Source organism: Rhipicephalus sanguineus, chromosome 1 (genome assembly GCF_013339695.2).
Source record: "Rhipicephalus sanguineus isolate Rsan-2018 chromosome 1, BIME_Rsan_1.4, whole genome shotgun sequence".
Classification (NCBI taxonomy): Eukaryota; Metazoa; Arthropoda; class Arachnida; order Ixodida; family Ixodidae; genus Rhipicephalus; species Rhipicephalus sanguineus.
In genome coordinates, this window is record NC_051176.1 from 45,358,837 (window position 1) to 45,385,896 (window position 27,060).

Consider the following 27,060-nt stretch of genomic DNA (forward strand, 5'->3'; position numbering starts at 1 on the left):
TCTCCTGAACCATATGGGGGGAATCTAGGTCAGACAGACTACTGAGCCTATGTACTGGCTTCACTTAAGAATAATGTGACACGCGTACTTGATAAAGCTTTCTTTAGCAATAAATTATGCGATAAATATTCCTTCAGTAACTGTGCATTGGGGAGAAAGAGATAATCTGGACGTTCACCTGAAATAACTAACAGGGGTATATATGTTTTTTTTTTCAACACGTGGTTCCTCGTTTTTCTCTATTATTTCTTGTTTTTTTCACCACTAATAGTTCTCTGTAAGTGCTCGTATTCACTCCCTTTTGTTTCTTGTTCCTTGATTTTTAGGACTTATTTGATAATGAACCATCATTCTTGCGGCTATTTCAAATAGAGTTCGATCAAAATATATCTTATATCTCTTCTTTCTGACGAGATTATGGCGCAAGCACAACACAGGCCGCGTCACTGCTGTATTCATTATATAACGATGAGGAGCCGGGCGACCGAGGACAATCCAGAAGATAATATGGATGCACCTGACCCCGGTAAGTGAAAATAAAATAACCAGCATTTGCATCAATTGCAGTTAAAAAAAAACTCTGAACGCATTCGATTACGTATGTACTACGACAATGTTGCATAAACCACTGAATGCTGTTATAGCATGCTTAAGTAGCTTAATCCTCTTATTTATCAACCCCTTACACTTCTGGATTATGAAAGATAGGTTTGGCTTAAAACTGTGGTGCACTTGAATAATTTTAACATTGAGAACTTCATCTATATACTAAGCTTTGCATTAATTTGCTACTTCAGTAACCACTGCATCAAATGTGAAGAACAGTCTCAGATTACATTGGTTGTGTTTTTCAAGGGTACTCTCAAGTTCACTGGCACTGACGCTCCAGAAGTGTACACAACCTTCTTGCCTTTGTCATCACTAAGTTGGTATCTCTCGAGAAGTCCCACTGGTGCTAACTTTAAGTATTTACATGGACCTATCAAGTGCAGCACAGATTGGTGACGTGGCCCCGTGATTTGCAAATTGGGAGTTAATAAATCATGATTCACTTCGCTATTGTCATGGCCATTCACCGTAGCCAGTTTCTAGAGCTATAAAATGTCAACTAATCTTAAGAAATATGACTAAGCGCATGTTCTGTCTTGCTCACACACACACACACACACACACACACACACACACACACACACACACACACACACACACACACACACACACACACACACATATACAGATTTATGAATACCCGAATATGTTGCATAATACAGTGTAAAGCATGCTAAGCATTAACTATCCAGTTCATCATTGGTCCAAATAGAAGAATCAAGTCATTACTCGCAAATCCGCATGATCTCGTGCAAGGTATCAGGAACATTCCAGAACGTGCGTGACACAAGAGTAGGTGCTAAGAGCTTCCATTGGCATTCTGTAGCCAGGTGGTGTGCTGCGAATGGATTTCATGTATCCAAAGCTGGAAGTAAGGTTCATGTGGTAGATGCTCTTTTAGGTGCCCCAAAGAATTGCACCTGCACACTCGGTTGGGCTAGTTGGTGCATAGCTACTTGAAAATCTGAAGACAAGTGCGCCATTAATATGACCTAATATGCCTTTGGTTTTTAATTTTTATTTTCTCCCTACTCTCATTTTTAATGTTGCAATAGGTTTTTCCAGTGAATGCATTGGCACTCTAGAGCTGTAGGCTCCAGCACGTAAGGCAGTGGCGAGAGCCTGTATTCCTCATCCAAACAGCTGCTTCTTCTCCGCTCTCTTCACCATGGCACCACAATCATTTGTCGTCTCCCAAATCCATTCACTACAGGGCTCCTTCATTGATCTCTTTTTCTTGCCACTCTTTCTTTCATTGTCTCAAGGGGGTCCTTGCTTCTTTAAAAGAAGTTTTTCAGCTAGTTGGTAGCTAATCTTTGCTATCAAATTAAATGAGCACAAACATAGCACAGGAGGCAATAAAATGAACGACAGCAACTAAACTAAAAACTAAAAACGAATAAAAGATGTCAAGGATCCATTACGGTAGCTTTGTTCACTTTAATCCTACTACCTAACTGAACAACGTTGCTACTTGGGTGAGTTGGAACATGTCATTGATAATGGTATTCAGCGCAAACACTACACAAAAGATGAGCGAGAGGACAAGGACGCGGCGCATTCTTCCAACTAAAATTTATTCGAAAAGCGCACACATATAATGCAGACGAAAAGAAATAAGCCAAAAAAGAAAAAGGAATAATCCCGGGGGGAGTGAAGAATAAAAATTACAAAAAAGGTCCCTTTGTTGCTTTGCAGGATTAAATGCCATCATAGAGCCAGTCAATAGCTTTGACATGTTCTAAGTGGTTCGTCTGTCATGACATGTCCTCAACATTAGATCCCCATGCTCTGCTTTTGAAAAGGAATGAGGCCACTATCACAATTCAAGTTTCATTATCAGAACGCAGCTATGTACTTTCCAACTAACGGTGGTTTTCTAGTGAGAGCAGTTATTGCTAATGTGTATTGAAAACAGAAGCTGGATTAAAGCCCTAAGCACAGCATTGTTCTTATGTTGGTTCACTTGTGATGTACAGAAGTTGGAGACAATCCTACTGCCCCATGCTCTTCACCAAATCTCATTGCAAGTGCTGCAGCAACCCTTCCACCAAGGCGTGCCTAAACCCCAGCATCAAGTACTTCACAAAGCACTGCTGCAGGTTTGTAATGTCTAGTTTTCGTGCTGCGTGCATCCAGATAAAAATGATTCTCCTCGCAACTGTTCTTAACATTGCTGAAAGTGACTTTAGGTGGAATTATTAAACGCATAAAAATAATTCTAGTTGGTCTGAAACAATTTTTTCTGTGCCAAAAGAGAAATACATATTCAGAGTTTGGCAATTCACAACACTTGCACCAGGTTCTTATTTCAAGAACATTGAACATATTTATTGAAAAAGTTGTTCTGTTGTTCAATACAATATTTTTACCCTACAAAATAATAAATCAATAAGGAATAAACACCTTATGAATATCAGCAATTTATAGAAAACAAATATGTCAAACATGGCAAATGGGCCAAAATTCCTGTTATCTAGTAATGTTTTGGGCAGAATAGGAGACAGTGTCCTTGGCATTAACTGGGGTCATTTTGCAAAAAGTTCATATGCTCTTTTTATACAAAAATCAGTTTTCAACCTCTGCCTTTACTGTAAGCCGCAAATGCTACTGTGAAATCTTAAGGTATAGTGCTGTTGACACAGCCACGACAGTCATCTTGAAAGAAAGCACAGATAGAAAAGTCAGTATGCGCAGAGTTTCATCATCCTCACTTTAATTTGTGCATAGGAATAATACCATCAGTTACAGGTGTTTTGGGCCATTCACCACGTATGGGAATTTCTTATTAACGAGTCTGTTAAATACTCAAGGTGGCACTTCATTTGATCTGTAGCCAAAAATATTTTGATTGCCAACCATACCATATATTATTTTTTGCTAAGTATACTCGAAATTTAGAAGGTATGGCATTTGTAAAAGAGGTGTTTTCATTGTCCAAGGTTGGCATATTTTTCTAGGCAAGCAAACATCATTTTTACAACACTAACTTTAGCATCATTGTTCTGTGTCCAAAACGTGCAGCTAAAGTAAATTCCATCAAAATTAAGGATGGGGACTATGGCAATCTGTACATTATTTCCTTGGTCACTTTGCCCAGTTGACACAAGCTTTGATGTGCTTGAAATTATTTAAGCTTGACAAACTTTCAGCACCTTCCAATAGAAATACTGACTCCTTATTGCACACATGCTCCCTTGATCAGATGCATTTCAATATCTTGATTAAAAACTGGTTGAGTTGTTTCGTAATGGGTGAAATTCTTTCGGTTACTCTTGCTGCTTTTCCCATCTTGTTCTTCTCTCCATGAGGATAATTCTGTTTCATGTGCATTAGGGCTCAAGTTGCAGCCTCCTTCTTAACTTGTTTACATGTGATCTCTTGAACGACCAAGCAATCGAGATGTGCGTGGGTGCCCCTCTATTGTGCACACTGGTGAGACCAGACAAGTGGCCAACACTCGCGAGCCTTTCCAAGGTGTGTAACGAAAGAAAAACGTATTTACCTTGAAAAGAACTGTTGTCACGTGCGCATGGTGATGGTGGCCGTATGTAAAAAGGGAAGGGTGCAGAGCATGTTTCAGGCTAAAAAAATACACGAGCCTGGCGTCATGGTCGCAATAAGAACGAAGTCACAGAACTACAAAAATCGCGGCGTTTCCACTGCTCTTATGCAAAATAATTGCAGGATTTACGTATGCATCGATAAAATGAAAGTGTATTGATGTAACAAACATTTCTTTATTATTTTCTTGATACTTTCCATAACGGCATTTGATTATTTCGAACATTTTTGCGATCCCTTGAAATTCGATTTAACGAGCTTTTACTGTGTCAGACATCAAAAAGAGAATGAGGCAGTAAGAAAAAATTCAGAATCGTATTGCATAAATCCATATCATTCGGTTACTTTTTGCCCTATCAGAGTTGCTAGTTGACTCGCAGCAGCACAGGGCACCGAGTAGCACTTGCGCACCGTTGCCTGCTGCGGGAACCATGACTGCAGCACGCGCTCCATTACCAGTGCGTCCATGAGCTACTCCACTCATAGGTATGCATGTGGACAGCTGAAGGTGCACCAGCACCGATTCTCAAAGCTGGGTTTACTCTCTTACTCTCTCTCCGCCATTTTCAAAAGGGAATGTTAAGTTCACCCATGAAGAATTACAACAAACCTATCATGTCGAAGAAGTGCGTATACACGTCGAAAGAGTGATACAGAGACTGAAAATGTTTGGCATAGTGAATTGAAGGGTGCCAATTGAACTGATTCCTCGCATGACAAACATTATGCGTATGTGTTGCATTCTTGTCAATCTCCAGCCGTCCAATATTAATGAGCCAAGTAATCCAGACACGGAATTTGTTTGAATGCTCATGTTGACAAATCTTTTCGCCCAAAAACAAGCATTTTGAATATGCTTGGCCGAGGCTGACTTGACTGAATGGTAGTGGTGCAGAACTATCGATGGTACTGTCGATACTATCGATAGCTGAGTCTCTATCGAACTATTGATGGTGAAAAATACTATCGATAGCGCTATCGATAGTAAAAAATTCGATGGTAGTATCGTGAGTATAAAATCAACAGCGCGGACTCACTGCAGAATAAACTTGTTTCCCGGCGCGTGGTACATAGTGGAGCCGGAGGAGCAGGCTGAAGGGAAGAAAGTTGGCATGCTTGTGTTCTTCACCAGAGTGCTTTGCTGACACATGATCATGAAGTCAAACTGTTCAATCGTAGCGGAAAGGAAGCCTTTACATGTGGCGGGTCTGCGCGGCTTCAAATTGATATTGAATTTTATGATTTCAAAATAAAAAATATCAAGAAGATAATTGTAAGGTGTAACTAGTTGCTTTTGGAAACGAGTTTATTGATGGATATATTCCGCCATTTACACTGCGGAAATAGTTAATTTCTCTGCCGAACATTGCTCATAAATTAAGCGAAGCTGGTAGTAGGCTATCGCAAATATTTTGGCAATATGGCCGGCCAGCAACCGCATCATTGTTCACACCACTATCGATAGTATTGTCACGAGGTTGTGACGGTGAAAAATGCTGCAGCAAGACTGGGAAACACGGAGCTCTTTATTTGGGCGAACTTGTGCCCAGAAAATCAAAACTCCAAATACAAGAGATACGTGCTGCGCACTGATAGCGCGGGAGCAGTCGTCAGCCGTTGAGTTCTCTGATCATCGGTGAAACGCGTCATTCTTTATACATCAGTCATCAAGCTTTCCGGCGTTATCGCTGCAGTGCTCGCGCAAGCTCTCGAATAAACTTGACTATTCGCGTCGGGTGCGTAATCTTAACAGAATGATCTCAAACAATTGTGAAGCTTCTGAAACATTACGGCGCGGTCTGCGTCAAACTTTGCTAACAGTTTTTGTGGGTGCAACTCGAATACGTCAAAACAAAGCAATAAACACGCGTGGCAGTAATATCACTAGTAATATGAAAGATGGGTTACTACCGATTGCACTATCGATAGTTTGTTGATAGTAGCACTATCGATAGTTTGTTTACACTAAAGATAGTTTAAAAAAAACTATCGATACTATCGATAGTCAATTTACCGATAGTTCTGCATCACTACTGAATGGTCCTCTACCGTGCTTAGTGATGATGTTTCCAAAAGAGAAATTCTGGTTGTGCACTCAGTAGCTAAGCCAAGTTTTTCTGCAATGTTTGAGCTGCCGAGGATGATGGCACATACACTTTGGCTAGTAGGGAGTCAGCGTAGCAGTGCTGGCGTAGTCTTTTTGCGTACCGAGTCAGTACATGTGATGAATGGCAAATAAAAATACATGTTAAAGCACAATTTTCTGCGGTTCATTTCAGTTGCACGCACATGTTGGTACCTGCACGTGAGCTCAGACTGGAAAGTTCTCAAAAGACACATGCATCACTGCAAGTCTAAAAAATGTCTTTTTTTTCAAGGAACAGTATTTGTACAACAGTCATATTGACACAAAACTGTGAAACTAAAGTAAATATCCAGCACAATGTTACTGCCAAGGTGTGTTGATAATCCAGAGCATAAATGACACGCATGTTTCTGTATTAGTTTTTAATTGTATCATAGTAACCACATTCTTGTCAAGGCACAATGCAGAAACTCTTGTACAGAAATTTAGGTGAACATTGCAACACAATACAAGTGAATTGGGACCACCATTCGCAGACTGTTGTGACACATGTCTAAATATGTTCAGAGACAAAAAATGACACACTAGAAAAACAATTGCATTGGAAGTATTAGCACAGACATCTCCAATGCACAGTCGAATATGTAGCAGTGCACGAGAGTACTTGTTTGAAAGTACTGCAGGAAACCACAACACTAACATTTGCAGTTATTAGCAAATACAATACTGTGTATTTACTGCATTGTTAAGGTGCACATGAGCTAACTAAAGGTCACTGCTAGCACTTACTAGGCATCGTTACGCGAGGATACTACAAAGGCATACTGACAAATGTATTTTTGCCTAGTGGACTTTGCAAAAGCATAAGCTAAAAGCTCAGTATCAGGGGTATGTGCTCTGCCGGGACACTAAAAAGTTCAAGAAAATAAATGCTGTGAAACAGTGACTAGGCTACTATTTATCACAGGTGCCCGTGTACTCTGCAATGCCAATACTGCCGGGACTCGTTGCCCCCTGTCGGCTAGGAGCCTTAACGCATTATTGTGCGAAAGCTCGTTACGTTGATCCACATTATGCTGGTTGCGGGAATCTCTCCAGTGCGCCAAAACACGGCTTCAGCTCTTCTTCTTTCCCCAGACCACTTATTAGTAGAAACATCATCTCATTTGTCAATTGTAGTATCAGTCTTAATAGAAATATGACTAGAGCTGGGGATCTCAAGTATGTTGGCCCCAGGGACCCTGCTAGGCTCCAATAAGTGTAAAGGAACAACCCCCCCCTGTGGTTTCATGGAAGCATTTTTCATTTGGTTCACGCTAAAATCACGTGCAATAAGTTCAAAGGCAAGGCTATATAAAATATGTATTCACTGACATATAACTGAACTCACTTTCCTTGCACCAACAAATGGGCGTGAGTAATGAATGTTGCTTAGATTAATCACAACGAGGGTATGCCATCTAAGTGACTTAACGAGTGCGGAACGAGGGAAAATTTATCAGTGGCTCATGGAACCCTGAGGAACGGCCTGCGGAACCTGCATTTCGATGAAGGGGAAAGAGGCCCGTGTATACGATGTCAGTGCACGTTAAAGAACACCAGATGGTCGAAATTTCCAGAGCCCACCACTACGGCGTCCCTCATAATCATATCTGATTTTCGGACGTAAAACCCCAGATACTATTAAAAAATATTATGGCCTGTGGAACTTATTTTAAGAAACTATGGACTATAGCAGTATCACAGGTACAGTACTAACGGATTCAAACACATCAATTTTTTTTAGTATAACAACTGGTATGCGTAATTGCTCAAGATAACCACGTCGTTTCGCGATAAATCTGGCCTCTAAAGGTAATGCTGGCTCTGATCTACGCGTTTTAGTCGAAATTACATCATTATGATCCGGACTCAAGACAGTGGAAACGAAAGTATGTGCGTTACTTAGCCCTAAATTCTCCTGTTTCAATCCATGAGTACTGTATATCACGTTGCACATAAAAGAAGCAATAAATGAGAACGGTTTCAGACGCGCTTAACTCTTTCACTCAACAAACGTTCAAAATAAAAGATCTCAAGCTTGGGCACATATTCTGCCAGGAATTCTTCATCACGTTCTACGCATACGGTGATGCTTTGCTGAGATGAATAGACATGAAGAAGCGCTTCCCTGATACCTAGAATGTAAAGCATAATCATCATCTGGGAATAATATTGATGGGTCTTCTTCAGACGAAGTTGCCCATTCACATAGCGGATGTACGGCACGAAGCTTGCTTCCTTTTCATGGTCGATGAGTTTCTGATCCTTTAAAGAAAATGGACACTTTATGTCGACCAGACACATTGCTCAATTTGAATCTAAAATACCGTCTGGGCTGCAGCATAGCCACGGTTGCTCAGGGTGGATGAAAAGACCAACCTGCGACTGAAAGAGTGGCATAAGTTGTAAGCTTTCTTTCAAAATTTGCATGTATATTTACTTCATGGATGACACTGCGAAGTGCGGCGGACAGCTCGGCTCTGGCTGCACTTTCCATTTGATTTCCTGCACAAAGTATCAATAAAGGACGACACCACTGTCAGCACCAGTAAATGTTTCTCAATTAAATATCCGTGAGCTTATTTCCTACAATTTAGCACACTAGATTATCTAGCCCATGTTTGAATTCTAGCTTACTATAAGAAGTTGCAGCTGATGTAAAGAACCTTGGCCTCGCAAGGGAGCTTGCAAGGGTATCAAAGCAGTCGAGCCTGGTTTTGATGCGATGTGCAGTGCTGCTCGTTATCCGCAGACGCCGTTCTTTGTGCGACCTGCGATAAGGTATGCTCATCAGTAAAATAAAACACAGGTGGATGCACTAGGATGCGCCAACAAACCTTCCGACTGATGCTTGCCGCCTTGTTGCTAAAGCAATATCACCAGCCTCATCCCTGCTTTTGGCTATCATGCTCTGATAGAAGCATTTCTCCTTTGCTGCGCATGTGGATAACCTGTCACGCTTTTTGAGCCTCAGTGGTGATTCGGTGGAAACTTTAAACGTATGGTGAAGCTGTCGCTCATTATCAAACATTTTGTTTACAAGGTCACAGTGAGACCTGTCAACTTGCAAGGCAGCAACAGCGACGACAGCATCAGGTGACTCAATCGCGCTGCTTTCTTCAAAATTTAGCACATGCCTGAACGCCCAGTTCACGTCAGGAAACTGCCTGTGCAGGACTGTCGGGCTGAGGGGCCTCATGATGGGCTTGATGCTGGGACGACTTAGATGAAAAACAGTTGTATATGTTCAAAAAGATGATTCCGCAAAATGTAAACAGACTCTCACACTTGCTCGGGAAAAGTTCGGCGATGGTCTTTTTTGTGTCCAGACTTGGGCGCGTTGACGGCTTCTGCCAAGCGCACGGCAGGTCGGTACACGACGTGTGTTGTTGTTTGTTTACATACACCACCAGCGCCACGCCGTGCTTGCACCAGCCACGGCATCCAGCCTTGCAAGTGCAGAAAGTCGAAGAATCTTCCTTTCATGCGCTGATAACTGGTGGAAGAAAAGTACACAGTCTGTTTATGCCCACGCAGAAGTGTTTCCAGTCAATCCACACAGCAGAACCAGCCTTCTCGAGTGCGCAAGCCTAGAACTACGCAGCGGGAAAAAAAGTTAGGAGAAAGGTTTCATAGAAAATACTCGACCACTGCGTACTAAGTAATGCGCTCATTCGACGACTAACACCGCTGCAAAACTTAGAGACAGACAGTACATGCGGTCTTTTTTCCACTGCTAATGTATCCTTTCAACGATCACAGCTTTCTGCTGATGCGCGGCGGCGATACGCCAGGCCGGCGCTAAACAGTAGTTATTATCGCATGCCAAGAAAAATGTTCACTCAGACACTCACCTCTAAACGCACGTCGTACTCAACGCTCTTCATCTGGGCGACAGATTTCCCGAAGATCTCGGACGGGCCGACGGCACTCTGGAGCTCTTCTCTCACACTGTACACGTGGTTAGCGGCGTACAAATCGTCCCCGCGAAGCAAACTGCTTCGTTTGAAGTACTCCTCGACGTTTGGAAGTCGTTTGCAGCCGCAAAACAACACACGGGGCTCGTTATGCGATGTCATTTCCCCGCAGCGACGTTCTCCGCACACATCTTCGTGCTGCGCGCCGCGAATTGAACAGGGACAAAATGCGCGATGGGGCCGCATTGGCGCTGCGCACCCGGAGAGCGGTGGCGCCATCAAGTGAGCGCACGAGGACTATAGCCCCGTCCACACTGCACCGGCGGTGGAAGCCTTGCTGGAAGAATGGGCTGCGCGGCTGTGGGAGTGGACGCCCAAGGACGCGGACATGAATATAATTGAGAATATTTGGGGATGCCTCAAAAGCCCGCTAGCGCGTTTTAACCATGAGTAGAGAGAGGTTGTTGCAAAAGAATGGGACAACCTCCGTGAGCGACCGGGATACATAGATTCCATGTAGGAGTTTTTGACTCGGCGTATAGCCAATGTATTTAGCTTAAGCGGAAGTTTCACCCATTAATAAATTGTTGTTCTGGCACCCAAAGTGGCTATTGCAACCATTTCTATTAGTCGCCACCACCTGTGATTTAACAATCCGTGCATGTTTGCAAAATAGAAGCGACCGCGGATGCCTCAAGCAGACACGTCCTTGTATTCCAAGAGAGAAAGTGCATTTTGTTCTTCCATGTCATAAAGCCAATTTGGGTTGATGTAACTGGTGGTCAGTCGGCTCATTTGTTCAATTCCTTTGAGCGTGTATTTGTATCGCAGAAACAATGCAGCCAACACGGGCATGCTGTTCTTTTTTTTTCACATTTAATCTCCGCGACCATCAGCAGTCGCGCAGATTCAAAGTGGTCGCATTCCTGATGAAGCAGGAAGAGCACGCCGCCGATTTTATCACCTTTGTCACCTTTATCACGAATGCGTAAAGTATTGACAGCGCCCTGCCGGGCAGTTATGGTAGCAGCGCGGGCTCGCTCGAGCGAGCCATAAGGCCAGCATCAGAATGACGAGATCGGTCAGCCGGATGTGCTGAAGCACTCTCGCTATCAGCAACCCGTCTGCTGATAGAGCGCTCAGCGCTGGCATCCCCTTTCGGCCACCGCTTGCATGCTCCGTATTGCTTTTGGGGAACCTGTACGCATGCGATAGACTGCGGAAAGGCTGTGTAAACATCACCATATCTTGCGCGAACACGTCGCCAACTCCTGTGGCTACATTGTGTCTTGACGTCAGGATACTGTATATGAAAAAAAAAACAGCTTTCAAACAACGTGTGGCAAATTATTTTCCAAAGCGCAGTCAGACGTATGAGTACATTTCGCTGGCTCTTGAGAGCTTGGCCTTTCATTTGACGCAAAGAAAAAAAAATGTCCTGCCAGTTCCCCTTTAAGGATGTGCATTGTTTCGTTGTGTGCAGAGGTAGCTTCACTGTCATTGCAATAACTGTGTGTGTTACATCAGTCGAATGTTTTGAAATAGTGCTGTATTAAAAATGACCTTGTGTGCTCAACACAATATCTCGATGCTTTCCTTTGTAAACTTTTCACCTGTTGCGCTAGGTCAATGTTTTTCATACAGTGCGTTTCTTGCTTGTGTCTAATGCTGCAGAAGCTTTAATGCGATAGTGTGAAAGAGATCGTTTTTCAGAAATTCTATTGTCGGCGTCGTTTGTTGTGAACGAAAAATCAGCGTCATCTCCTAGCGAAAATTCGAGATAGATGCAAATGAAGAAATGTTTTAAAAATGTTCCGTCTGAGTGAGAATCAAACCCAGGCCTTGTGCGTGGCAAGCAGGGGTTCTACCAGGGAGCTTTGCGAGTGCTTGAAACTGCTTTGTAGAAAAACTCCTATAGAAAATGCATGTAGTGGGAGGAGTCTTCTTAACGTATGCAATATTGCAAGGCAGAATCGCACCAGGCATCAAAACGTGAATTGGACAAGAGTGGGTGGTTTAAAGCTGCCCGACCATTACAAAATGTGCAGCGGCACGTGGCACCTTACAGATATGTAGTGAGTACTCTGCCAAATTGCAAAAGGAATAATTATGGTGTAACTAAAACTTAGCAATTGTACTTGCAGTAGGTATTCTAGGATTGTTTGAAACGGTCAATGTTACACGCACCAACGTTCCTTTCCTTACGGCATGGTTGAAGACGATGCGCATTGGGCCTGATTACGCTATCACATTCCACTCTTGAAGGTGAAGCTCAAGCGTCCTCCAAGTTTTCTTGAATTCGCAATGAGCGTTTGTTTTATTATTCACTTACTGTTACAGTTGGTTATCAATTGTAACCTAAGGCAGTTAACTGTTGCTTATTAACTCGTGCAGGTGCACAGCGGCACGCCGAGGCTACATATGCCCTCCTCAAGGCCCGCTGTGATTGTGAAACAGCTATGGAAAACCGTCGTCTCCAACTTGAAGAGGACCGGCTGCGGTTCGACATGAAGCGGCATGAACGAGAGGTTAAGCTAAAAGAGCTAGAGCTCCAACAGAGGCAGGCGGAACATGAGGCTATGTTTAGGCTGAAGGAGCTCGAGCTCGAGCAAAGGCGGCAAGAGCTAGAGGCGCTAACTCAGGAGCGCAGACATAACAGAGCGTACCCGGAAGCGCAGCTGGAGGTCATAAAATCGTTCATAAAAATAGATGCATTGAGTTAAACCTTGATGTGACAAAGTCCAACATAACAAAGTTCTGAATATAAGGAAGTAGTGAAGTGTTTATCACTTCATATCCCTAGAACATCACGTATTTCTAACCTCAATATAACAGAGCGCATCTGTCTACGATTGAAACTTACTATGTTTTCTGCTGCCACAAAGGGAAAAGGCAATGAATTGATAATCTGCTAGTACCAGTGATCCGAACTTGCGGTTTTCGCATTTGCCAAATCACATTCTGCGCAACAGGGACCAGCCACCAAAGTTAAAGGGAGGAGATTTCTGAAAATTTTGGAAAGAGTAGAAGTGGGGAAAATTGCAGTGTAGGAAGTGCTTCTTCCGCAAAAGTGACCTGAACAGCATTGTACAGGAAGGGAGATAGTTCCATCTCCCTTCCTGCACAGTGCTGTTCAGGTCACTTCCATGGGAGAAGCACTTACTACATTGCAATTTTCCCTACTTCAACTGTTTCCAAAATTTACAAGGATCTTCTCCCCCTCAGCACAGAACGCGATTTGACAAATACGAAAACCACATGTTCTGATCACTGGCACGACCAGATTCACCAATATATCGCTTTTTTCCCTTTTGGTAGCAGAAAACATGGTGAATTTCAATCGCAGTTAGACGATAATAATAGTTGTTGCGGTTTTACGTCCCATAACCACGATACGATTGTGAGAGACACCGTAGTGAAGAGCGCCGGAAGTTTTGTGACCTAGGTGTCTGTGTTCTTTGACTAAAGGTCATTGAGGCCTCAGTTTCAGTTACTAGTGCCTAACTTTGCCTGGGACATGTTACAACACACAAAACGCATCACTTCGTACTGCCAGTGCAGAATGAATCATGCCTGCGGCTGCATATACTGCTCGTATTGTGATTGACAGCCTCCTATGCATAATTGATTTTTTCGTGCTGTAATACTGTTCCCCCGATTTTATTTCGGGCTGTGATTTTTGGCTGTGAGCCTTAAGCTCGACATTCAGATGTTGCCTCTTTCTCTCACTTTATAGATCAAATGTCTCTGCTGTGGTAAAATAGTTTCCATTTTATGCGCTTATGTGTGATATGTTACTGTGCTGTTATTTGTACCTGAAATTCCACAGAGATGTATTGAAAATCTTCAGTGTCCCTGAGGTGGCCTTTAGTGAATTCAGTCAGCAATTTATGTGATAGACAATAAAGTAAACTATATTTTAATTGCCTAGTCAGCTCCTCCTCAGATGTTGCCTATCTTTCCCACTTTAGAGATCAAACTTCCTTGCTGTGCTAAAATAGGTTCCATTTTATGGGCTCATGTGTGATACATTATTGGTTATTTGTACCTGAAATTCTACAAAGATTTAACGATAATCTTGAGTATCCCTGAGGGGCTATTTAGTGAATTCAGTAGTAAATTTGTGATAGACAATAGAATAAAATATATTTATATTATATCTGGAGTTTAACGTCCCAAAAGCACGATATGATCGTGGTTTTTTAAATATATTTCAACATTTTGCTTTACGTCACATTTGCATGCACAGTTAAAAATACCAAAGGTCATTTCCACCGCTGCATATGATGCTCAACAATCCTTTATTTTAACACAGCTGGTTCTAACACAGAGCGGAAACGTTCAGCCCCTGTTGTGAGTGATCCTAATAAGAAGACGCTTGTCTGCATCCCCTACCTTCATGGTGTGTCGCACCACCTCAAGAAGCTTGGCGCGAAGTACGGAGTACACGTAGTATTTTCCGCGAGGAATAGGTTGGGCAAGATTTGCGGGGCTGTGGAAAGAAAGTGGAGGGCGCATCACCAAAGTGGTTGGAGTGCGGGGCCCAACACAATGACGGCCTATCAGAATGTGGCAAGGATGTGGTATACTCTGTTTCTCGCTCCTGTGCAAAACGGTTATATCGGGCAGACCGGCCGCTGCCTCAATGAGAGATTGAATGACCACATGTTATCAATGAAGGGACAGCCTTCTACAAATCTGTCTTTGCACTATCACGATTGTAAGGGCAGCCCGGTTTTCCTCGGAACAAGAGTTCTCGCACAGCACAAAGAACGTACTTTACGTGAGATCGTCGAAGCTTATTTTATCTTCAGAGCTGGAGATAGTTGTGTTGCCAGGCCTTCTGTGGCGTTGCACAAGGAGGAGATTGTGTATCTTGATGCGCACATGTAGTTCCTGTCTGCTGTTTAATCTTGCACACGCGGTTTCATTGCTTCTCGTATTCTGCGTTTTTTCCAATAAAATTTTAGTTGTTAGTATGCGCTTGTGTTGTTCGTTTCTTTCTTTGTCTACGTTTTTCGCGCAGTTTTCCGCATAATGCATTACCAACCCGCTCAACAGTCTGTTTTCCTAAAAAAAGCACAAGCAACCTTTGGAAAATATTTCACCAATATTGCCCGGCCATGTGCATCAGAATATACATATAGCTACATATTTAAAGAAACCACAGCACAGTTTGTTCTAAATAGTTTGTCCTCAACTTGTCATTGCTTTGGATGCTTTCTGCTTTTGTGAAGCGCACTTTTGAGTTTTCAAGAAGTATTTATAGCAAGCTCAACAGTAGGGGCAAGCACAGCATAAGGCTACATAGCCAGTTTGGTCTTTATGTACAAGCTGCAACCAATGTATACTTTGTCAGTGTTGAATCCAGCACTGACAAATATTTCCTATGAACATTTCACGAAGACGCACTGCAATATAAATCAAGGGCGAAATATGTTTGCCTCTCCTAATCCGCAATTGGCCTCATGCTACTTGGATTAAAGGGACACTAAACGCAAATAAAGTTTTTTGTCAAAGTGGAAGGCCAATGCTTACAAGTGCCTAAGCGTGAACATATGCACAGCAGCCGATTAGTAATTGAGAAATTAAAGTAAATGTAGGACGATAGGTCGGCAAAACAAAATGGAGCTCACTCAGACTTACTAAAAAATATATGTTGCTCTGGGTGCTCACTCCCCCTCAGATTCACAAAAATTGTTCCTCAACTGGACCAACTTTAACTCAGACTCACAAAACTTTTTCTCCACTCTACTCTGAATCAAACTCATCAATTGATTGCTCAGTCGGACTCACACGGCTTGACCTGAGTCTTAGTCAGCCTCAGTGAGTTGACTCGTGAGTCTGTAAGCGTAAAATTAGTTTTTTCGATCATTGTGTCAATGCTCTTTAACGTTAGTATCTTACATAATGCGTGCTCTCCGATATGACTTTATATCTTGTACTTTGAAATACAAGGCATCAGTGGTTTTAACATGGTAATGACATTTTTATGAAATACATGACACACGAAATTCATTTGTCAAGAACTTCCTGTGAAAGAGTTTGCGGGGTAGGTTATGGCACCCCACCCCCCAACTCATGCCTCTGATATTGAGGTGGCGCATGAACGCTAGTGCGTTGAGATATGCATGAATAGACTACATTATAAAGATAACCCGATATAAGGCTGATAGTAATGCTGAAGATGAGTAGATACTACCATATATGGGCAATAAAAGGTGTAGCTCACTCAGACTCACTCAAGAAATATATTTTGTGCTTAGGGCTCACTCGAACTTAAGCTCACCAATATTTTGCTCAACCGGACTCACTCGGACTCAGACTCACTAACGTGTTCCTCAGCAGGGCTCACTCGGGCTCTAACTCGCCAAAACATCGGTCACCCATACTTACTCAGACTCATGAGTGAGTTTGCCGAACTACGTGTAGGACACGCTTTGGGCCATCAGTGGGACATTTTGGAGCACAAGCACGATGTCGTGGCAGGTCCGCAGTATGTTGTCAGAATACCTAACGTATTGCATTATGGTGGTTTTATTGAGATTTTTCTTTTCTTTCGTACGTCATTGCCTTCTTGCATAGTTGAAACAGGGTTGGCAAAAACTGCATGACAAATACGCTGGGAAAACAACACAAACTCGCACATTTACACTTAATGTCATCAATATGGTGTGCTCGTGTTTTAGTCTGTGCTTAAAATGGTAGTGCAGATGTAATATTTATTAGTCTTTTAATTCGCTTATTGTACTAATTTAGCTGCCTTCGTGTGTAGGCTGACACTAAGTTCCTTGTACTATATACTGGCACTGCGAAGTACACATGTCAATTGGCATCATGAGGAGATTTTACACACTACTTTCATGTTGCTTCAGTGCTGTGTATTATATATAGTGCTTGGGCTCTACTGTATATATTGTTCCATGTGTTCAGTATTGGGTGCAGGTTCTGTGCACAAAAATGGAAATGTACATATGCTTAGAATGACATGAGAACTGCTACTGTTTTGATTTCAATAAAACAGTGCAAACACCGTTTCTTGTATCAGTTTAAATATGACTATTTGTCGTGCATGCAAACGGAAGAAATGAACTTCTGCATACAATACAAATGGGTGAAACACTGCTCGCTCAATGTAACGGCCTGTGTTTTATTACCAAAGAAGTGGAATAGATGATTTCCACATTGGAACACAATGTGGAAGAGAAATAGGTGACAGGCAGTTAGGCAACAAGTAATCACTGTGTCCTAACGTAGGATGGGTGATATTTCATCAATCGTAGCATAATTGAAGATGCCTGTAGTATAAGTGAACTTCAACATAATGTGCAGGTGGACGAGGGAGTGCACATATGACCGAGTTTTTCCAGTTTTGTACTTATTTGTTATACTCCTCATGTTTCTCTGTTATGTATGTAAAATTCTGAATTGTGAACCAGCTAATCTGTCTACTGCTGTGAATATAGCATACTAGCAATTCAAACGAACCATTATTTTCTGGAGAACAGCTGTTTCATGGAGGAGGACTGTAATACATATTTTTTTTATTTCGTACTGCGTCATCTGTGCAAGGTGAGTGCAAAGTACACATGGACGTTCACAAGGGAGAAGTGCAAGTGCATTAACTTTTTTTTATTTTGCGGGAGACGTCAGTGCTAAATTTGTGGATGTTGTGCTTTACCAACGTTACTAGATTAGCTTGACATCGGGGCACGCTTTTGGCGTTCGCTTTAAGGCGGTGGTGTGATGCTTAATAATAACGGTTAATTAGTAAGATAGTAGGTAGTCTACGAGTATGAAAGCAACTAAATACAAAATGTAAGTTATAGCGAACCACTGTATGCCACGCTAAAGCGCGAATTGCAAATAAGTACTAATTGCGCAAATAGATTATCGTTCATGTGCTCAGAAGGCGCTGTTGCCCTTGCTTGCAGCTCGCGACAGTAGGCGCGCTCTAAATGCACCTCATCTTCTGTGGCGTGTGTGTGTGTAACTTTTATATGCTATGGGAGCGGCAGCCGCGAGCGCACCGACAGCAGAAGAGAACGATGGACTCGGACACGCTCGCGGCTCGCGCTCAGTGGCCGTTGACAGCGAGTCGCGGCCGAGTCTTGGAATGATAAAGACGTGTTCCTCAGTATCTCGATCGTCCTCGTCTTTGAGGGGTTCTGCGCGGCGGCTGGCCCAGACCCCTACAATGCAAACACAGGCGGTCTTAGTACAGCCCAGAACACGCTGCTGCCACTGTACGCGTGCAGCTCGCGGCAGAATCTACTAAAATTGCGCCACAGCATACGCCCATGGAATGCACATACATTCGGCTAACTCAAGATACCTTTGTCAGGCTGATATCCACGAATTTCGGGCGAGCGAAGCATTGTGATATATGGAGAAGCACTAAAGAGGGCGCACGTTTACCATATTTATAACGGCACAACGCGACGAACCGAAGAATTCGGAGCCGATGGTGTTCACTTCGGCCTGCATGACGCCCCACAAAAGTGGCCTTACGTAGGCTTAAACACAGACCGATGGTTCTTTCAAGACGACTGGAAGCAAAATTACTCTCAGTGAGTTGGCAGTGGAATTCAGGTTGTATTATTTCGACCTTACCGCTGAATCTATCTTCGGGATATCTTCGACGTGAAGTATATTATCCAAAGGTAAAATGATCGTGTGCATTCTGTGTCAACAAAATAATAGTGTTGAACCCTCAGCTATATTCCAACCCTCATGGTTGGAATATAGCTGAGTTCAACCCTCATGGTTGATTATATGCAACCCTCATGGTTGAATATAGCACGAGATCCGGATCGTTAGAACTCAACGCCACACACAAGTTTTGTAAGGTTTGAGGCCAGTTATGACATACAAAACTAGTAGAAACAAGCTGCGATACCGAAAAGGTCGTGCGGCCAAATTTAAGTTACGCTCGAACGTGCGAGGGCGCACTGAGTTCAGCAGACGACAGTTGGCTTCTACCAGAAGCTAGCCACTTTTCGAAAACTCGCAACCAAGTTTTTCCATATTTCAGCCTGTTTATTTAAATACAACCATTGCACACAGTGTCAACGGGAACAAGCGCATCTGACCCAAACACCACTCTGAATTTATGTCGGCTATTGGCCAATAAGCATGATATGTGTGTTGCGACGCGGAGATCCAGATCCGTGTCGTCAGCCGGCAGACGCCCCGCCCACCGAGGAGAGTGATAAGCGGCCTCTGTTTGAAAAGAGGGCGCCTGAGAAAACGGCAACTTCGCGCTCCGCTTGTAGCCTTTACGCGGCGCGCACGACTGCAATATTTCGCTAAGCTGTTCATAGCCGTGTCAGCTTTCCGCAGGATGTGTTTTTTCAACAAGCCCAAGGGGTGCTTCATGACCCCTTTAAAGTACCGCGCAAGGCCACCCAGCCAGCCCAGAAAAGATGAAGAATTGCAGATTCGGGCCATTTCAAGAAGAGATGCCATGAATTCTCCGATATCATCTTTTCATTTTCTCCGTGGTTATCATCACTAGTTATACGAAAATGAACGTTTTTGGAAACGTAGTCAATAATGTGCGGCCAATATTAGCTGTGTTATATGTCGAGTTCATTTTGACATCTTTAAAATGATATTTACATCATTGTTCTATTTTTAGGTATTTCAACTGCTTTCATTATTGCAGTGAATGTTCACTTTTGTTAGCGATGATAATTTTGTGCAATATTGGACGTATATATCAGAAGGTCTTCTGCGTTTTTGTCAGTATAAAAATCGTGTTCTTTAACATGTACATGTGCCCTAGTGTTATGCTCAGTTCTTTATTCCCCTGGTCTTTAAGTTCTTAACTTTGCCGGGAACATTCGTGTGGTTTAGTGATCATGAACCCGTGTATGTTAATCTCCTGTTAATCTGTTCATCACTTCTGTTAATCTCCTCAGCCTCTATCGCATCACATTTGATGAAAATGTTGATTTTCGAAAACAAGGAGAATAAAGCGAGACAGAAGATATTGTGTTGTTAGTGCAATTCATTATTTTGCTTTCTGGCACATGCTGCACGACTGCGGTGTTCACATAATGCATGACTGAAAATTGCGTACATTTAAACGCGCAACCAACGCGCGGCAAAGCACGCTCAAGCGGATGCAAACAAAGAAAGTCACAGTTTCACCGCATGGGCGAAGCAATGAATGCGACAGCAACAAATTGTAGTGTTATACGAAGTGAGGCTGGCAGCTAACTGTTTTGTATCCGATCTGGCGTAACTACAAAACGCTGGTGTAAGAGAATACGGCCGCTCCAAGGAAAGATGCTCTCCGCATAGTCACTTCGCGATGAGAGCGCAGCACGTAGAAAGGTATAGAAGCCGCCGGTTGTGATGGCTGTCGAGACAGCGCGCGCGCCAGCGATCGCGACCGCGCCCTTAAATTCAAAGTTCAAAGTGGCTGCGCGCGCGACAACCCCCCCCCCCCTCCCACCTCGCGTCTTTCATGGTATTTAAAGAAGGGCGGGGCGTTTCCTGTCTGCTTCGACGGCAGGCCTTCCGAGTGGGGTGATGTTATCGCATGCTCCCTCCGTACGACGGAAATGGGCCGGCTCGTTTGATCTCTGCTTCTGTCGCGTTCGTCGCCCCCGCTCGCGCGCTTTTACCCGTGGTAGAACATAGGATGCGCGGGGGGATCTTATCAATTTGGACTTCACACGGGAGATCTGAAAATAATATGCGTAAAACTAAAGTAATGTGGAAGAATCTTGGCAGAGAACAGCGCTTTGCGATAGGTGGCGAGACACAGGAAGTTGTAAAAGAGTACGTCTACTTAGGAAAGGTAGTAAGCGCGGAGCCGAACCAAGAGAGTGAAATAACTAGAAGAATAAGGGTGGGATGAGGCTCATTCGGCAAGCATTATCAAATCATGAATGGTAGTCTGCCACTGGTCCTCAAGAGGAAAGTATATAACAGCTGCATCTTACCGGTACTTACCTACGGAGCAGAAACCTGGAGACTTACAAAGAGGGTTCAACCTAAATTGAGGACGACGCAGCCAGCGATGGAAAGGAAAGTGATAGATGTAACCTTAAGAGACAGGAAAAGAGCAGAGTGGGTGAGGGAACAAACAGGGGTTAAGGACATCATAGTTGAAATCAAGAAGAAATGGATATGGGCCGGGCACGTAGCACGTCGGCAGGATAACCGGTGGTCGTTAAGGGTAACTGACTGGATTCCAAGAGATGGCAACCCCCGCAGGGGCGTCTGCGCAAGCAGGCGTATGGTGTGTAGCGACACCACGGACCCGAGCTAACGGGGGGGGGGGGTTTCGACCTCCTCCCACGCCTAGCCGTGCGTGGCTTCGCCGTGTCCGGGGAAAAGGGGATCCTGGGGTTTGAGCCGACGCCGGGTGATTGGACCTTTAAGGCCCCCCGGCAAAGGCAACACACCCCTTTGGCCCCGGCTTCACGTAGACGGCCCCCCTGGGCTGACCCACCCAGGGGAAATCGGCAATCGCCTTTTCCTGTCTCTCTCTCCCCTCATCTTCGTCTTTCTTCACACTTTTCATCTGTCCTGTCCCCTACTATCTTCTGTTTACTTCAAATTTTTCATGGCGGCAAGGGTTAACCTTGTGTGGATGACCAGTCTTGGCTCACCATATGTGGTATAGCGGTGGTGTACGGCTGGCGCTGGCAGAATTGTCTTCACGCATTTCCTGTCGCGTCCCCTTGTTGGGCTCGGTGGTGGGTGGTTGGCACCGCCGCGGAAACATAACACAAATGCTATGTTAAGCAGATCTTTTTCCAAATCCGATCGTACCCTGAAAAGGGTACGGAGCGAAGCATCTCTCCAACTCTTTTCCAAGACGCATGAACATTTTACAAAGTACCACGTTATTCACAGCGAACAGTCAGACGAAAAAGCAAGAACAATCTCACCATTTGTGGTCTGAAAAAAGCTTAACGGAAAAACTGGGACCAGGTTACAAGGCGTCTAAGATGGCTAGTAGCGATCTGCTCCTTGAGCTAAATGACAGAAAGCAGTATGAAAACATCTCTAACCTTACATCATTTGGAAGTATCCCTGTCACAGTCACCCCACATGGGTCCATGAACAGTGTTCGTGGTGTCGTCTCAGATGAAGATCTCCTGAACATTCCCGAAACTGAACTTCTTGACGGATGGAAACAACAAAACGTGGTCAATGTACAAAGAATCAAAATAAGAAGAGACAACCAAGAGAAGCCAACCAAGCACCTAATACTAACATTCGGATCGAGCGAGCTACCAGAGACCATAGAAACAGGCTACCCAAAACTGAGAGTCCGTCCATACATTCCAAATCCACGAAGATGTTTTAACTGCCAAAGGTACGGCCATAGCTCTCTAACATGCAAATGACAACCCAATTGTGCAAGGTGTGCCTCTAAAGACCACATGTCAGGAAAATGTGAGGCTGCAGCTCGCTGTGTGAACTGAGGTGATGACCACCCAGCGTACTCACGGTCCTGTGCGGCGTGGAAGAAAGAAAAAGACATTCTTTCATTGAAAATAAGAGAAAACATTCCTTTTAGGGAAGCCAGAAAGAGATGCTCGCCATTCCATGGCAAGACTTATGCTGATGCGGCGCGTCAGGGGGCAGCATCGCACCGGCCTCCACCATTCGCCCGGCCCGTCATGAGCGGACCGTCGGCTGTGGCACCTGCCCCCAAGGCGGCAGTAGTTCCAGCTACTCCGCCAACTCGCGAACAGGGACCGGCGACTCCAGGGCCGTCGGGTCTCAAGGCTTCGTCTCACCAGGCGAGGCCCGAAACTCGAACCACTAGCCCGCCCGTGCGGGCATCCAGTGCCTCCGAGGAGGCAATGGACACGACATCGGCACCTCGGGTGCCGAAACACCGGCGCAGTTCTCTGGACCGCGCCAAGAAAAAAAAAAAAAAGCCAATAACGGGGCCCACCTACGGCCCTGCTACTTGAGCTCTAACTTTCGACCTAAACAACACTCACTTCCTTTTCGTACACACAGCACTACCTAACTTCGAATACGGAAGCACAAATTATACAATGGAACGTCAGAGGACTCCTTGAAAATCTCGACGATGTCCAAGAACTATGACACAAACATACACCAAAGGTGCTGTGTTTATAGGAAACACACTGAAAATCCACACACACCAACTATCTACGCAGTTACATTATTTTCCGGAAGGACCGAGAGGCTGCCATCGCGTCATCCGGGAGCGTAGCCGTTATACTTAATCAAGGAGTAGCATGCACACATTTACCACTCCAAACGTCCCTTGAGGCAGAGGCTGTTCGAGCGGTTCTTTTGAACAAACTCGTCACCATTTGCTCTCTCTACATACCTCCACACTACCACCTTCTAAAACATGAATTCCCGTCCTTAATAGATGAACTTCCGGAACCTTACCTGGTACTTGGAGACATTATTGCACATAGTGGCCTATGGGGTGACTCTCGCTGCGACGCGCGAGGTCGTCTCATTTAACAGTTCCTTTTCTCTTCCGGCGCGTGTCTCTTCAATCAAAAAGAGCCAACGTGTTATAGCCTCGCCAACAATACCTAGTCGTCCATAGACCTCAGCATTACATCCCCATCGCTTCTACCCTTACTCAATTGGAAAGTCATTATTAATCCTTACGGAAGTGACCACTTTCCGATAGTTCATTGCGGGTTCCCAAATGGAACGTTGACAAAGCCGATTGCGAAGAGTTTCGTAAGACTGCTCTCTTAAGTTGGACAGACATGTGTGATTTAAGCATAGGTGCAGCTGTAGACTACTTCACAGCTTCTTTGATTAATGCTGCCACCAAATGTATCCCACAAACAAGTGGACTGTCTGGCAAACGACGGGTCCCATGGTGGAATAATGAATGCCGGAAGGCACGCAAAAAACAAAACAAAGCATGGAGGTTGCTTCGAGACTCTCCGACAGCCGAGAACCTTGACAGTTTTAAGAACATAAAATCTCAAGGCAGGAGAACGCGCCGACAGGCAAGAAGAGAAAGTTGGGAGAAATTTTTAACGGGGATCAACTCGTATACACAGGAGGCTAAAGTCTGCAACATGGCTAGTAGGGTAGCAGGGCGGCAAGTACATTCACTTCCTCCGGTAAACACACAAGGCGACACCTTCGAAGACCAGGCAAACTTCATCGGCGCACACTTCGAACAAGTGTCTAGTTCCGCGCATTACTCTGAAGTCTTCGAACGGTACAAAACAAGAATATAAAAACAAAAACTAGAGCGGAAATGTACAAAACACGAGGCATACAACCAACCCTTCAGCTTAGCTGAGCTCCAGGTATCGCTTAACAGCTGCAGTAATTCCGCCCCAGGTTCTGACCGTGTGGTATATGACATGTTGAAAAACCTACCTGCCGAAACGCAAAGAACCTTACTTTCCTTGTACAATGCTATCTGGTTTTCCGGCGAAATCCCCTCGTCTTGGAAAGAGGCCATTGTCATTCCTGTTCTTAAACAGGACAAGGATCCATCCTCCGTTACGAGCTACAGGCCGATCGCACTAACAAGCTGCCTGTGCAAACTTTTTGAAAAGATGATAAACCGCCGTCTTACACATTTCCTGGAAACAAACAATCTGCTTGACCCGTACCAGTGCGGATTTCGCGAGGGTAGATCACCTGTTGCGTATCGAGGCACAAATCCGTGACGCATTCGTGCACAAGCAGTTCTTCGTTTCTGTGTTCCTCGATATGGAAAAGGCCTACGACACCACATGGCGCTTTGGAATACTAAGAGACCTGTCCCACCTTGGTGTACGTGGTAGAATGCTAGATATAATAGAGAGCTACTTGTCGGATCGTACGTTCCGTGTCCGAGTAAGAAATGTTCTATCAATACCATTACTTCAAAAAACTGGAATGCCAAGTGTGGTGTACTTAGCTGTACACTCTTTATTGTCAAAATGAATTCCCTGCGTCTTTGCATTCCACGAAATATGTTTTACTGCACATATGTCGACGATGTCCAGCTCGGTTTTAAATCGTACAACCTTTCCATGTGTGAGCGGCAGGTCCAGCTAGGGCTGAACAAGATCTCGAAATGGGCAGATGAGATGTGGTTTCAGTCTTAATCCAACAAAAAGCACCTGTGTCCTGTTCTCTGGAAAGAGAGGCCTTCATCCTGATCGAGATATTGACCTCCATGGTCAACATCTATCCGTGAAGACAGAGCACAGATTCTTAGGCCTTATCCTGGATAGTAAGCTGACGTTCGTATCACACATTAAGCATTTAAAAAAGAAATGCATAAAAACAATGAATGTTCTAAAAGTGTTGTCACGCACTACGTGGGGTAGTGACAAAAAGTGTCTGTTGAATCTGTACAAAAGTCTCACACGCACTCGCCTAGACTACGGGGCAATAATCTATCAGTCGGCGACAACAAGCGCCTTAAAGATGCTTGACCCTGTCCACCATTTAGGCATTCGAATGTCTACGGGCGCCTTTCGAACTAGCCCCGTGGAAAGCCTCTACGCCGAATCGAATGAGTGGTCGCTCCACCTACAGAGATCCTACTTATCATTTGTATATTTTCTGAAGGTGAACGCAAACAAGGAACACCCCTCACACTCCACAATGAATGATTTGTCCATTTCTGCCCTTTTCGACAACCGACCTTCGATGACACAGCCCTACTCTCTTCGCGTGAGGGGCTTAGCTGTAGAAACGGGTGTGCCACTTCTCGAGCACTCTCTAATGGCTCCCGCTCCACATCTCCCGCCGTGGCAGTGGCAGCTTATAGATTGTGATGTTTCTTTCGTGGAAGTTATCATACACGCGCCACTTGCACATATCCGCACACACTTCCTCGAACTCCAGCACAAATACACTTTTCCAGAATTCTTCACAGACGCCTCAAAGCCCAATACCTCTGTGTCGGACGCAGCGGTTGGTCCATCCTTTTCCGATTGCGGTATTCTGCGCCCAAACTCAAGCATCTTCACAGCGGAAGCCTACGCGATACTTGCGGCCGTTAAGCACATAAAACAAACAAAACTACAAAAGGCAGTTATATACACGGATTCCCTAAGAGTGATAAAAGCTTTAAAAACTTTGAAAAAACACAAAAACCCTGTCCTTGTCTCGCTATACTCTCTTTTATGCACGATCTATACACTGGAACAACATGTCGTAGTGTGCTGGGCGCCAGGGCACCGCGAGATTCAAGGCAACGTGCTGGCGGACGAACAAGCAGCATCCGCCCACGAAAATAGTCCCAATACATCCATAGCTATTCCCCCACTAGACCTGAAACCGTTCCTCAAAAGAAAACTCAGGGCCTTTTGGCAGTGCACGTGGGACATGCAGACACGAAATAAACTACACGTTATCAAACCGCATCTGGGAAATTGGCCGCCGGTATCGAAGTCACGGCACACAGAAGTTACACTCTGCAGACTTAGGATCGGTCACACATACAGTACACACACACCTACCGTCCGGTGGCGATCCACCGTTGTGCGAAAGATGCGGTGAACCAATCACTGTGCTTCACATTTTAATTCAATGTAAAGAATTAGACACCCTTAGAAAAAAAAAACACTTTCCATTGACCTACCGACAACAAATACCATTACACCCATCAATTTTCATCGGTAGGGAACCGGTTTTTAAACACCAATCACTATTCGCGTTTTTAGAAGAAGTTCGTAACTTTCACGTAATCTACCCAGGCATTTCGTAGCACGGCCTCCTAACAGAGGCTACTGCTGCGGTAGCTGCACTTAAAGAAGCACCTGCTTCGCAGCCCTTGGTCTCAAGGGCGTTGCCGAGGCATTCGTGCTCATGCCATATACACGCACTTTCATTAAGCTATTCATGCTCTCG